This window comes from Hoplias malabaricus, chromosome 7 (assembly GCF_029633855.1).
Source record: "Hoplias malabaricus isolate fHopMal1 chromosome 7, fHopMal1.hap1, whole genome shotgun sequence".
NCBI classification, from domain to species: Eukaryota; Metazoa; Chordata; class Actinopteri; order Characiformes; family Erythrinidae; genus Hoplias; species Hoplias malabaricus.
In genome coordinates this window covers 3,205,161-3,217,257 of record NC_089806.1, presented here as the reverse complement: position 1 = coordinate 3,217,257, position 12,097 = coordinate 3,205,161, and the positions used below count along the sequence as shown (strand labels likewise).

At 42.2% G+C, this 12,097-nt stretch overlaps 14 non-coding genes across 14 annotated transcripts; 7 read left to right on the top strand and 7 right to left on the bottom strand.

Moving 5' to 3' along the window:
• Positions 1 to 246: 246 nt before the first annotated feature.
• trnas-cga (transfer RNA serine (anticodon CGA)) lies at positions 247 to 328 on the bottom strand. The gene has a single exon. It is a non-coding gene; the product is annotated as a tRNA-Ser (tRNA).
• A 566-nt stretch (positions 329 to 894) lies between these two features.
• Positions 895 to 987, top strand: trnai-uau (transfer RNA isoleucine (anticodon UAU)). The gene is given in 2 exon segments: positions 895 to 932; positions 952 to 987. It is a non-coding gene; the product is annotated as a tRNA-Ile (tRNA).
• A 1,015-nt stretch (positions 988 to 2,002) lies between these two features.
• trnas-cga (transfer RNA serine (anticodon CGA)) lies at positions 2,003 to 2,084 on the bottom strand. Its single transcript has one exon. It is a non-coding gene; the product is annotated as a tRNA-Ser (tRNA).
• A 566-nt stretch (positions 2,085 to 2,650) lies between these two features.
• trnai-uau (transfer RNA isoleucine (anticodon UAU)) lies at positions 2,651 to 2,743 on the top strand. Its single transcript is given in 2 exon segments — positions 2,651 to 2,688; positions 2,708 to 2,743. It is a non-coding gene; the product is annotated as a tRNA-Ile (tRNA).
• Positions 2,744 to 3,758: 1,015 nt separating this feature from the next.
• On the bottom strand, positions 3,759 to 3,840 carry trnas-cga (transfer RNA serine (anticodon CGA)). Its single transcript has one exon. It is a non-coding gene; the product is annotated as a tRNA-Ser (tRNA).
• A 566-nt stretch (positions 3,841 to 4,406) lies between these two features.
• trnai-uau (transfer RNA isoleucine (anticodon UAU)) lies at positions 4,407 to 4,499 on the top strand. Its single transcript is given in 2 exon segments — positions 4,407 to 4,444; positions 4,464 to 4,499. It is a non-coding gene; the product is annotated as a tRNA-Ile (tRNA).
• Positions 4,500 to 5,514: 1,015 nt separating this feature from the next.
• trnas-cga (transfer RNA serine (anticodon CGA)) lies at positions 5,515 to 5,596 on the bottom strand. The gene has a single exon. It is a non-coding gene; the product is annotated as a tRNA-Ser (tRNA).
• A 566-nt stretch (positions 5,597 to 6,162) lies between these two features.
• trnai-uau (transfer RNA isoleucine (anticodon UAU)) lies at positions 6,163 to 6,255 on the top strand. Its single transcript is given in 2 exon segments — positions 6,163 to 6,200; positions 6,220 to 6,255. It is a non-coding gene; the product is annotated as a tRNA-Ile (tRNA).
• Positions 6,256 to 7,270: 1,015 nt separating this feature from the next.
• Positions 7,271 to 7,352, bottom strand: trnas-cga (transfer RNA serine (anticodon CGA)). Its single transcript has one exon. It is a non-coding gene; the product is annotated as a tRNA-Ser (tRNA).
• A 566-nt stretch (positions 7,353 to 7,918) lies between these two features.
• Positions 7,919 to 8,011, top strand: trnai-uau (transfer RNA isoleucine (anticodon UAU)). Its single transcript is given in 2 exon segments — positions 7,919 to 7,956; positions 7,976 to 8,011. It is a non-coding gene; the product is annotated as a tRNA-Ile (tRNA).
• Positions 8,012 to 9,026: 1,015 nt separating this feature from the next.
• trnas-cga (transfer RNA serine (anticodon CGA)) lies at positions 9,027 to 9,108 on the bottom strand. Its single transcript has one exon. It is a non-coding gene; the product is annotated as a tRNA-Ser (tRNA).
• Positions 9,109 to 9,674: 566 nt separating this feature from the next.
• Positions 9,675 to 9,767, top strand: trnai-uau (transfer RNA isoleucine (anticodon UAU)). The gene is given in 2 exon segments: positions 9,675 to 9,712; positions 9,732 to 9,767. It is a non-coding gene; the product is annotated as a tRNA-Ile (tRNA).
• A 1,015-nt stretch (positions 9,768 to 10,782) lies between these two features.
• On the bottom strand, positions 10,783 to 10,864 carry trnas-cga (transfer RNA serine (anticodon CGA)). Its single transcript has one exon. It is a non-coding gene; the product is annotated as a tRNA-Ser (tRNA).
• A 566-nt stretch (positions 10,865 to 11,430) lies between these two features.
• On the top strand, positions 11,431 to 11,523 carry trnai-uau (transfer RNA isoleucine (anticodon UAU)). The gene is given in 2 exon segments: positions 11,431 to 11,468; positions 11,488 to 11,523. It is a non-coding gene; the product is annotated as a tRNA-Ile (tRNA).
• Positions 11,524 to 12,097: the final 574 nt, after the last annotated feature.

Genomic DNA, 12,097 nt, shown 5'->3' with positions numbered 1-12,097 from the left:
AAGAGAGGCATCTGAAACAGAGATGGAGGGAAATGTTTGGGTTGATTGACGAAAGGGAGAGACAGGGAAGAATGGTTGATGGAAGGGTACGTTGGATGAATGAGAGAGAGATAGTTATCATTGAGCAAACGGAAGGCATGATGGGGGGACGTCTGATGATGGAAGAAAACTTTGGAAAACCATCTAGAAGATGAGGTCAATACCACCAGACATTTCAGCTAATGACATGATACCACAGAACGTATTCGCAGCTGGCAGGATTCGAACCTACGCGGGAAGAACCCAATGGATTTCGAATCCATCGCCTTAACCACTCGGCCACGACTACAACAAGTCTTAAGGTTGAACCCAAGAGTTTGAAATAGCACATCTCAGCTACAACTTTTCAACTATGATCACCAGGGCATACCACAAGAGACAGTTGACAATCCGGCCAGAAATGGAGATCAAACCCACACCCATACCCTAACAGCCTAAAACATCAGGAATATCAGTCGAAGCGGTGAGATTGCAACTTGCCTGGAGCTTCAATATTAAGAGTAACATTTTATACAAAATCTTTATTCAATTATCTGTTAACATCGTCATGAAATCTCTACCAGGAGAGAGTCTGAAGAGCACTGTTTTATAGGTGAATGTTTCAAAAGTTAATATCAAAAATGACTTTATCTCCTGTATGATGGTTTGTGAGTACACCCACGTGATGCGCTTCATTAATTTGGGACAAGATCTCCATGTGTTAAGTTCAGATATTTGGAAGAGGAATAAGAGACATATTGGCAGAGATGCAGGCTGGAAACCACACAGTTTCATTCGCTGTCATTAGCTTACCCAGTCCCAAGTTTATTGAAGATTCAAAGTGGTTTAAAGTCATAGCTTCACACCTTTACAACAGCTCCAGTGGCGCAATCGGTTAGCGCGCGGTACTTATACAGCAGTACAGGTGAAGCCATGCTGAGGTTGTGAGTTCGAGCCTCACCTGGAGCAAACCTTTGGCTATTTTATGACACATGTCATTCAGTGACCAACTGAGGTTTTGCAAAGTGTGGCTCACCCCCAATGTGAGCTGAAATGAGAAGCATTAAGGGTTAAACTGCTGATATGATGTACTAGAGGTTCATACGGACTGAGAGGAGATTCCGGTTCAAAAGGTAAATAGAGCTGATTTGTGACCTGTTGAGTATTAGCTCCCTTAGTATTCTATACTGCAGCGTTAGGTCATAAAACACAAAGAACTGACATAAAGGGTAAATGGAATAATTTTATGACTGTATGTTCTGTAAACTATAAACATTTAATAAATCCTATGGAGCTTAGGGGCACATTTGCTTAGACTTTGGAATAAACTGTTATTGAGTAGTATCCTGTACAAGGAGTCTGTAAGCAGTACATTAAATTATCAGATGTGACTGGTGATTACTGAGCTTGAGTCAAGTTTTCACCCCATAATCTCCATCAGGAGGAGAGTCATTTGGGGACTGATTCAAAGAAGAATGAGGGACATGAAGATTTGGTCTAAACAGCAGCCAAAGTAAGACTTGTGCAGAAATATAACTATGATGACAGTAGACCAGAAAACATGACATGAATCCAGGTAACGAATCGGCATATTAAAGGCAGTCGGTGGAATTAGCAAGGGTAGCTGGTATAAGCATGAGGGAGGGTCAAATGAAGCAGGCAGATGCAGTATGAGAAGGGCAGTCACAAACCTCAGAGGAAAGTGTGGATCAGCCTGAGGTAGAGCAAGAGACACGGCAAGAGAGGCATCTGAAACAGAGATGGAGGGAAATGTTTGGGTTGATTGACGAAAGGGAGAGACAGGGAAGAATGGTTGATGGAAGGGTACGTTGGATGAATGAGAGAGAGATAGTTATCATTGAGCAAACGGAAGGCGTGATGGGGGGACGTCTGATGATGGAAGAAAACTTTGGAAAACCATCTAGAAGATGAGGACAATACCACCTGATATTCCAGCTAATGCCATGATACCACAGAACGTATTCGTAGTCGGCAGGATTCGAACCTGCGCGGGAAGAACCCAATGGATTTCGAGTCCATCGCCTTAACCACTCGGCCACGACTACAACAAGTCTTAAGGTTGAACCCAAGAGTTTGAAATAGCACATCTCAGCTACAACTTTTCAACTATGATCACCAGGGCATACCACAAGAGACAGTTGACAATCCGGCCAGAAATGGAGATCAAACCCACACCCATACCCTAACAGCCTAAAACATCAGGAATATCAGTCGAAGCGGTGAGATTGCAACTTGCCTGGAGCTTCAATATTAAGAGTAACATTTTATACAAAATGTTTATTCAATTATCTGTTAACATCGTCATGAAATCTCTACCAGGAGAGAGTCTGAAGAGCACTGTTTTATAGGTGAATGTTTCAAAAGTTAATATCAAAAATGACTTTATCTCCTGTATGATGGTTTGTGAGTACACCCACGTGATGCGCTTCATTATTTTGGGACAAGATCTCCATGTGTTAAGTTCAGATATTTGGAAGAGGAATAAGAGACATATTGGCAGAGATGCAGGCTGGAAACCACACAGTTTCATTCGCTGTCATTAGCTTACCCAGTCCCAAGTTTATTGAAGATTCAAAGTGGTTTAAAGTCATAGCTTCACACCTTTACAACAGCTCCAGTGGCGCAATCGGTTAGCGCGCGGTACTTATACAGCAGTACAGGTGAAGCCATGCCGAGGTTGTGAGTTCGAGCCTCACCTGGAGCAAACCTTTGGCTATTTTATGACACATGTCATTCAGTGACCAACTGAGGTTTTGCAAAGTGTGGCTCACCCCCAATGTGAGCTGAAATGAGAAGCGTTAAGGGTTAAACTGCTGATATGATGTACTAGAGGTTCATACGGACTGAGAGGAGATTCCGGTTCAAAAGGTAAATAGAGCTGATTTGTGACCTGTTGAGTATTAGCTCCCTTAGTATTCTATACTGCAGCGTTAGGTCATAAAACACAAAGAACTGACATAAAGGGTAAATGGAATAATTTTATGACTGTATGTTCTGTAAACTATAAACATTTAATAAATCCTATGGAGCTTAGGGGCACATTTGCTTAGACTTTGGAATAAACTGTTATTGAGTAGTATCCTGTACAAGGAGTCTGTAAGCAGTACATTAAATTATCAGATGTGACTGGTGATTACTGAGCTTGAGTCAAGTTTTCACCCCATAATCTCCATCAGGAGGAGAGTCATTTGGGGACTGATTCAAAGAAGAATGAGGGACATGAAGATTTGGTCTAAACAGCAGCCAAAGTAAGACTTGTGCAGAAATATAACTATGATGACAGTAGACCAGAAAACATGACATGAATCCAGGTAACGAATCGGCATACTAAAGGCAGTCGGTGGAATTAGCAAGGGTAGCTGGTATAAGCATGAGGGAGGGTCAAATGAAGCAGGAAGATGCAGTATGAGAAGGGCAGTCACAAACCTCAGAGGAACGTGTGGATCAGCCTGAGGTAGAGCAAGAGACACGGCAAGAGAGGCATCTGAAACAGAGATGGAGGGAAATGTTTGGGTTGATTGACGAAAGGGAGAGACAGGGAAGAATGGTTGATGGAAGGGTACGTTGGATGAATGAGAGAGAGATAGTTATCATTGAGCAAACGGAAGGCGTGATGGGGGGACGTCTGATGATGGAAGAAAACTTTGGAAAACCATCTAGAAGATGAGGTCAATACCACCAGACATTTCAGCTAATGACATGATACCACAGAACGTATTCGCAGCTGGCAGGATTCGAACCTACGCGGGAAGAACCCAATGGATTTCGAATCCATCGCCTTAACCACTCGGCCACGACTACAACAAGTCTTAAGGTTGAACCCAAGAGTTTGAAATAGCACATCTCAGCTACAACTTTTCAACTATGATCACCAGGGCATACCACAAGAGACAGTTGACAATCCGGCCAGAAATGGAGATCAAACCCACACCCATACCCTAACAGCCTAAAACATCAGGAATATCAGTCGAAGCGGTGAGATTGCAACTTGCCTGGAGCTTCAATATTAAGAGTAACATTTTATACAAAATCTTTATTCAATTATCTGTTAACATCGTCATGAAATCTCTACCAGGAGAGAGTCTGAAGAGCACTGTTTTATAGGTGAATGTTTCAAAAGTTAATATCAAAAATGACTTTATCTCCTGTATGATGGTTTGTGAGTACACCCACGTGATGCGCTTCATTAATTTGGGACAAGATCTCCATGTGTTAAGTTCAGATATTTGGAAGAGGAATAAGAGACATATTGGCAGAGATGCAGGCTGGAAACCACACAGTTTCATTCGCTGTCATTAGCTTACCCAGTCCCAAGTTTATTGAAGATTCAAAGTGGTTTAAAGTCATAGCTTCACACCTTTACAACAGCTCCAGTGGCGCAATCGGTTAGCGCGCGGTACTTATACAGCAGTACAGGTGAAGCCATGCTGAGGTTGTGAGTTCGAGCCTTACCTGGAGCAAACCTTTGGCTATTTTATGACACATGTCATTCAGTGACCAACTGAGGTTTTGCAAAGTGTGGCTCACCCCCAATGTGAGCTGAAATGAGAAGCATTAAGGGTTAAACTGCTGATATGATGTACTAGAGGTTCATACGGACTGAGAGGAGATTCCGGTTCAAAAGGTAAATAGAGCTGATTTGTGACCTGTTGAGTATTAGCTCCCTTAGTATTCTATACTGCAGCGTTAGGTCATAAAACACAAAGAACTGACATAAAGGGTAAATGGAATAATTTTATGACTGTATGTTCTGTAAACTATAAACATTTAATAAATCCTATGGAGCTTAGGGGCACATTTGCTTAGACTTTGGAATAAACTGTTATTGAGTAGTATCCTGTACAAGGAGTCTGTAAGCAGTACATTAAATTATCAGATGTGACTGGTGATTACTGAGCTTGAGTCAAGTTTTCACCCCATAATCTCCATCAGGAGGAGAGTCATTTGGGGACTGATTCAAAGAAGAATGAGGGACATGAAGATTTGGTCTAAACAGCAGCCAAAGTAAGACTTGTGCAGAAATATAACTATGATGACAGTAGACCAGAAAACATGACATGAATCCAGGTAACGAATCGGCATATTAAAGGCAGTCGGTGGAATTAGCAAGGGTAGCTGGTATAAGCATGAGGGAGGGTCAAATGAAGCAGGCAGATGCAGTATGAGAAGGGCAGTCACAAACCTCAGAGGAAAGTGTGGATCAGCCTGAGGTAGAGCAAGAGACACGGCAAGAGAGGCATCTGAAACAGAGATGGAGGGAAATGTTTGGGTTGATTGACGAAAGGGAGAGACAGGGAAGAATGGTTGATGGAAGGGTACGTTGGATGAATGAGAGAGAGATAGTTATCATTGAGCAAACGGAAGGCGTGATGGGGGGACGTCTGATGATGGAAGAAAACTTTGGAAAACCATCTAGAAGATGAGGACAATACCACCTGATATTCCAGCTAATGCCATGATACCACAGAACGTATTCGTAGTCGGCAGGATTCGAACCTGCGCGGGAAGAACCCAATGGATTTCGAGTCCATCGCCTTAACCACTCGGCCACGACTACAACAAGTCTTAAGGTTGAACCCAAGAGTTTGAAATAGCACATCTCAGCTACAACTTTTCAACTATGATCACCAGGGCATACCACAAGAGACAGTTGACAATCCGGCCAGAAATGGAGATCAAACCCACACCCATACCCTAACAGCCTAAAACATCAGGAATATCAGTCGAAGCGGTGAGATTGCAACTTGCCTGGAGCTTCAATATTAAGAGTAACATTTTATACAAAATCTTTATTCAATTATCTGTTAACATCGTCATGAAATCTCTACCAGGAGAGAGTCTGAAGAGCACTGTTTTATAGGTGAATGTTTCAAAAGTTAATATCAAAAATGACTTTATCTCCTGTATGATGGTTTGTGAGTACACCCACGTGATGCGCTTCATTATTTTGGGACAAGATCTCCATGTGTTAAGTTCAGATATTTGGAAGAGGAATAAGAGACATATTGGCAGAGATGCAGGCTGGAAACCACACAGTTTCATTCGCTGTCATTAGCTTACCCAGTCCCAAGTTTATTGAAGATTCAAAGTGGTTTAAAGTCATAGCTTCACACCTTTACAACAGCTCCAGTGGCGCAATCGGTTAGCGCGCGGTACTTATACAGCAGTACAGGTGAAGCCATGCCGAGGTTGTGAGTTCGAGCCTCACCTGGAGCAAACCTTTGGCTATTTTATGACACATGTCATTCAGTGACCAACTGAGGTTTTGCAAAGTGTGGCTCACCCCCAATGTGAGCTGAAATGAGAAGCGTTAAGGGTTAAACTGCTGATATGATGTACTAGAGGTTCATACGGACTGAGAGGAGATTCCGGTTCAAAAGGTAAATAGAGCTGATTTGTGACCTGTTGAGTATTAGCTCCCTTAGTATTCTATACTGCAGCGTTAGGTCATAAAACACAAAGAACTGACATAAAGGGTAAATGGAATAATTTTATGACTGTATGTTCTGTAAACTATAAACATTTAATAAATCCTATGGAGCTTAGGGGCACATTTGCTTAGACTTTGGAATAAACTGTTATTGAGTAGTATCCTGTACAAGGAGTCTGTAAGCAGTACATTAAATTATCAGATGTGACTGGTGATTACTGAGCTTGAGTCAAGTTTTCACCCCATAATCTCCATCAGGAGGAGAGTCATTTGGGGACTGATTCAAAGAAGAATGAGGGACATGAAGATTTGGTCTAAACAGCAGCCAAAGTAAGACTTGTGCAGAAATATAACTATGATGACAGTAGACCAGAAAACATGACATGAATCCAGGTAACGAATCGGCATATTAAAGGCAGTCGGTGGAATTAGCAAGGGTAGCTGGTATAAGCATGAGGGAGGGTCAAATGAAGCAGGCAGATGCAGTATGAGAAGGGCAGTCACAAACCTCAGAGGAAAGTGTGGATCAGCCTGAGGTAGAGCAAGAGACACGGCAAGAGAGGCATCTGAAACAGAGATGGAGGGAAATGTTTGGGTTGATTGACGAAAGGGAGAGACAGGGAAGAATGGTTGATGGAAGGGTACGTTGGATGAATGAGAGAGAGATAGTTATCATTGAGCAAACGGAAGGTGTGATGGGGGGACGTCTGATGATGGAAGAAAACTTTGGAAAACCATCTAGAAGATGAGGACAATACCACCTGACATTCCAGCTAATGCCATGATACCACAGAACGTATTCGCAGTCGGCAGGATTCGAACCTGCGCGGGAAGAACCCAATGGATTTCGAGTCCATCGCCTTAACCACTCGGCCACGACTACAACAAGTCTTAAGGTTGAACCCAAGAGTTTGAAATAGCACATCTCAGCTACAACTTTTCAACTATGATCACCAGGGCATACCACAAGAGACAGTTGACAATCCGGCCAGAAATGGAGATCAAACCCACACCCATACCCTAACAGCCTAAAACATCAGGAATATCAGTCGAAGCGGTGAGATTGCAACTTGCCTGGAGCTTCAATATTAAGAATAACATTTTATACAAAATCTTTATTCAATTATCTGTTAACATCGTCATGAAATCTCTACCAGGAGAGAGTCTGAAGAGCACTGTTTTATAGGTGAATGTTTCAAAAGTTAATATCAAAAATGACTTTATCTCCTGTATGATGGTTTGTGAGTACACCCACGTGATGCGCTTCATTATTTTGGGACAAGATCTCCATGTGTTAAGTTCAGATATTTGGAAGAGGAATAAGAGACATATTGGCAGAGATGCAGGCTGGAAACCACACAGTTTCATTCGCTGTCATTAGCTTACCCAGTCCCAAGTTTATTGAAGATTCAAAGTGGTTTAAAGTCATAGCTTCACACTTTTACAACAGCTCCAGTGGCGCAATCGGTTATCGCGCGGTACTTATACAGTAGTACAGGTGAAGCCATGCCGAGGTTGTGAGTTCGAGCCTCACCTGGAGCAAACCTTTGGCTATTTTATGACACATGTCATTCAGTGACCGACTGAGGTTTTGCAAAGTGTGGCTCACCCCCAATGTGAGCTGAAATGAGAAGCGTTAAGGGTTAAACTGCTGATATGATGTACTAGAGGTTCATACGGACTGAGAGGAGATTCCGGTTCAAAAGGTAAATAGAGCTGATTTGTGACCTGTTGAGTATTAGCTCCCTTAGTATTCTATACTGCAGCGTTAGGTCATAAAACACAAAGAACTGACATAAAGGGTAAATGGAATAATTTTATGACTGTATGTTCTGTAAACTATAAACATTTAATAAATCCTATGGAGCTTAGGGGCACATTTGCTTAGACTTTGGAATAAACTGTTATTGAGTAGTATCCTGTACAAGGAGTCTGTAAGCAGTACATTAAATTATCAGATGTGACTGGTGATTACTGAGCTTGAGTCAAGTTTTCACCCCATAATCTCCATCAGGAGGAGAGTCATTTGGGGACTGATTCAAAGAAGAATGAGGGACATGAAGATTTGGTCTAAACAGCAGCCAAAGTAAGACTTGTGCAGAAATATAACTATGATGACAGTAGACCAGAAAACATGACATGAATCCAGGTAACGAATCGGCATATTAAAGGCAGTCGGTGGAATTAGCAAGGGTAGCTGGTATAAGCATGAGGGAGGGTCAAATGAAGCAGGCAGATGCAGTATGAGAAGGGCAGTCACAAACCTCAGAGGAAAGTGTGGATCAGCCTGAGGTAGAGCAAGAGACACGGCAAGAGAGGCATCTGAAACAGAGATGGAGGGAAATGTTTGGGTTGATTGACGAAAGGGAGAGACAGGGAAGAATGGTTGATGGAAGGGTACGTTGGATGAATGAGAGAGAGATAGTTATCATTGAGCAAACGGAAGGCGTGATGGGGGGACGTCTGATGATGGAAGAAAACTTTGGAAAACCATCTAGAAGATGAGGACAATACCACCTGATATTCCAGCTAATGCCATGATACCACAGAACGTATTCGTAGTCGGCAGGATTCGAACCTGCGCGGGAAGAACCCAATGGATTTCGAGTCCATCGCCTTAACCACTCGGCCACGACTACAACAAGTCTTAAGGTTGAACCCAAGAGTTTGAAATAGCACATCTCAGCTACAACTTTTCAACTATGATCACCAGGGCATACCACAAGAGACAGTTGACAATCCGGCCAGAAATGGAGATCAAACCCACACCCATACCCTAACAGCCTAAAACATCAGGAATATCAGTCGAAGCGGTGAGATTGCAACTTGCCTGGAGCTTCAATATTAAGAGTAACATTTTATACAAAATCTTTATTCAATTATCTGTTAACATCGTCATGAAATCTCTACCAGGAGAGAGTCTGAAGAGCACTGTTTTATAGGTGAATGTTTCAAAAGTTAATATCAAAAATGACTTTATCTCCTGTATGATGGTTTGTGAGTACACCCACGTGATGCGCTTCATTATTTTGGGACAAGATCTCCATGTGTTAAGTTCAGATATTTGGAAGAGGAATAAGAGACATATTGGCAGAGATGCAGGCTGGAAACCACACAGTTTCATTCGCTGTCATTAGCTTACCCAGTCCCAAGTTTATTGAAGATTCAAAGTGGTTTAAAGTCATAGCTTCACACCTTTACAACAGCTCCAGTGGCGCAATCGGTTAGCGCGCGGTACTTATACAGCAGTACAGGTGAAGCCATGCCGAGGTTGTGAGTTCGAGCCTCACCTGGAGCAAACCTTTGGCTATTTTATGACACATGTCATTCAGTGACCAACTGAGGTTTTGCAAAGTGTGGCTCACCCCCAATGTGAGCTGAAATGAGAAGCGTTAAGGGTTAAACTGCTGATATGATGTACTAGAGGTTCATACGGACTGAGAGGAGATTCCGGTTCAAAAGGTAAATAGAGCTGATTTGTGACCTGTTGAGTATTAGCTCCCTTAGTATTCTATACTGCAGCGTTAGGTCATAAAACACAAAGAACTGACATAAAGGGTAAATGGAATAATTTTATGACTGTATGTTCTGTAAACTATAAACATTTAATAAATCCTATGGAGCTTAGGGGCACATTTGCTTAGACTTTGGAATAAACTGTTATTGAGTAGTATCCTGTACAAGGAGTCTGTAAGCAGTACATTAAATTATCAGATGTGACTGGTGATTACTGAGCTTGAGTCAAGTTTTCACCCCATAATCTCCATCAGGAGGAGAGTCATTTGGGGACTGATTCAAAGAAGAATGAGGGACATGAAGATTTGGTCTAAACAGCAGCCAAAGTAAGACTTGTGCAGAAATATAACTATGATGACAGTAGACCAGAAAACATGACATGAATCCAGGTAACGAATCGGCATATTAAAGGCAGTCGGTGGAATTAGCAAGGGTAGCTGGTATAAGCATGAGGGAGGGTCAAATGAAGCAGGCAGATGCAGTATGAGAAGGGCAGTCACAAACCTCAGAGGAAAGTGTGGATCAGCCTGAGGTAGAGCAAGAGACACGGCAAGAGAGGCATCTGAAACAGAGATGGAGGGAAATGTTTGGGTTGATTGACGAAAGGGAGAGACAGGGAAGAATGGTTGATGGAAGGGTACGTTGGATGAATGAGAGAGAGATATTTATCATTGAGCAAACGGAAGGTGTGATGGGGGGACGTCTGATGATGGAAGAAAACTTTGGAAAACCATCTAGAAGATGAGGACAATACCACCTGACATTCCAGCTAATGCCATGATACCACAGAACGTATTCGCAGTCGGCAGGATTCGAACCTGCGCGGGAAGAACCCAATGGATTTCGAGTCCATCGCCTTAACCACTCGGCCACGACTACAACAAGTCTTAAGGTTGAACCCAAGAGTTTGAAATAGCACATCTCAGCTACAACTTTTCAACTATGATCACCAGGGCATACCACAAGAGACAGTTGACAATCCGGCCAGAAATGGAGATCAAACCCACACCCATACCCTAACAGCCTAAAACATCAGGAATATCAGTCGAAGCGGTGAGATTGCAACTTGCCTGGAGCTTCAATATTAAGAATAACATTTTATACAAAATCTTTATTCAATTATCTGTTAACATCGTCATGAAATCTCTACCAGGAGAGAGTCTGAAGAGCACTGTTTTATAGGTGAATGTTTCAAAAGTTAATATCAAAAATGACTTTATCTCCTGTATGATGGTTTGTGAGTACACCCACGTGATGCGCTTCATTATTTTGGGACAAGATCTCCATGTGTTAAGTTCAGATATTTGGAAGAGGAATAAGAGACATATTGGCAGAGATGCAGGCTGGAAACCACACAGTTTCATTCGCTGTCATTAGCTTACCCAGTCCCAAGTTTATTGAAGATTCAAAGTGGTTTAAAGTCATAGCTTCACACTTTTACAACAGCTCCAGTGGCGCAATCGGTTATCGCGCGGTACTTATACAGTAGTACAGGTGAAGCCATGCCGAGGTTGTGAGTTCGAGCCTCACCTGGAGCAAACCTTTGGCTATTTTATGACACATGTCATTCAGTGACCGACTGAGGTTTTGCAAAGTGTGGCTCACCCCCAATGTGAGCTGAAATGAGAAGCGTTAAGGGTTAAACTGCTGATATGATGTACTAGAGGTTCATACGGACTGAGAGGAGATTCCGGTTCAAAAGGTAAATAGAGCTGATTTGTGACCTGTTGAGTATTAGCTCCCTTAGTATTCTATACTGCAGCGTTAGGTCATAAAACACAAAGAACTGACATAAAGGGTAAATGGAATAATTTTATGACTGTATGTTCTGTAAACTATAAACATTTAATAAATCCTATGGAGCTTAGGGGCACATTTGCTTAGACTTTGGAATAAACTGTTATTGAGTAGTATCCTGTACAAGGAGTCTGTAAGCAGTACATTAAATTATCAGATGTGACTGGTGATTACTGAGCTTGAGTCAAGTTTTCACCCCATAATCTCCATCAGGAGGAGAGTCATTTGGGGACTGATTCAAAGAAGAATGAGGGACATGAAGATTTGGTCTAAACAGCAGCCAAAGTAAGACTTGTGCAGAAATATAACTATGAT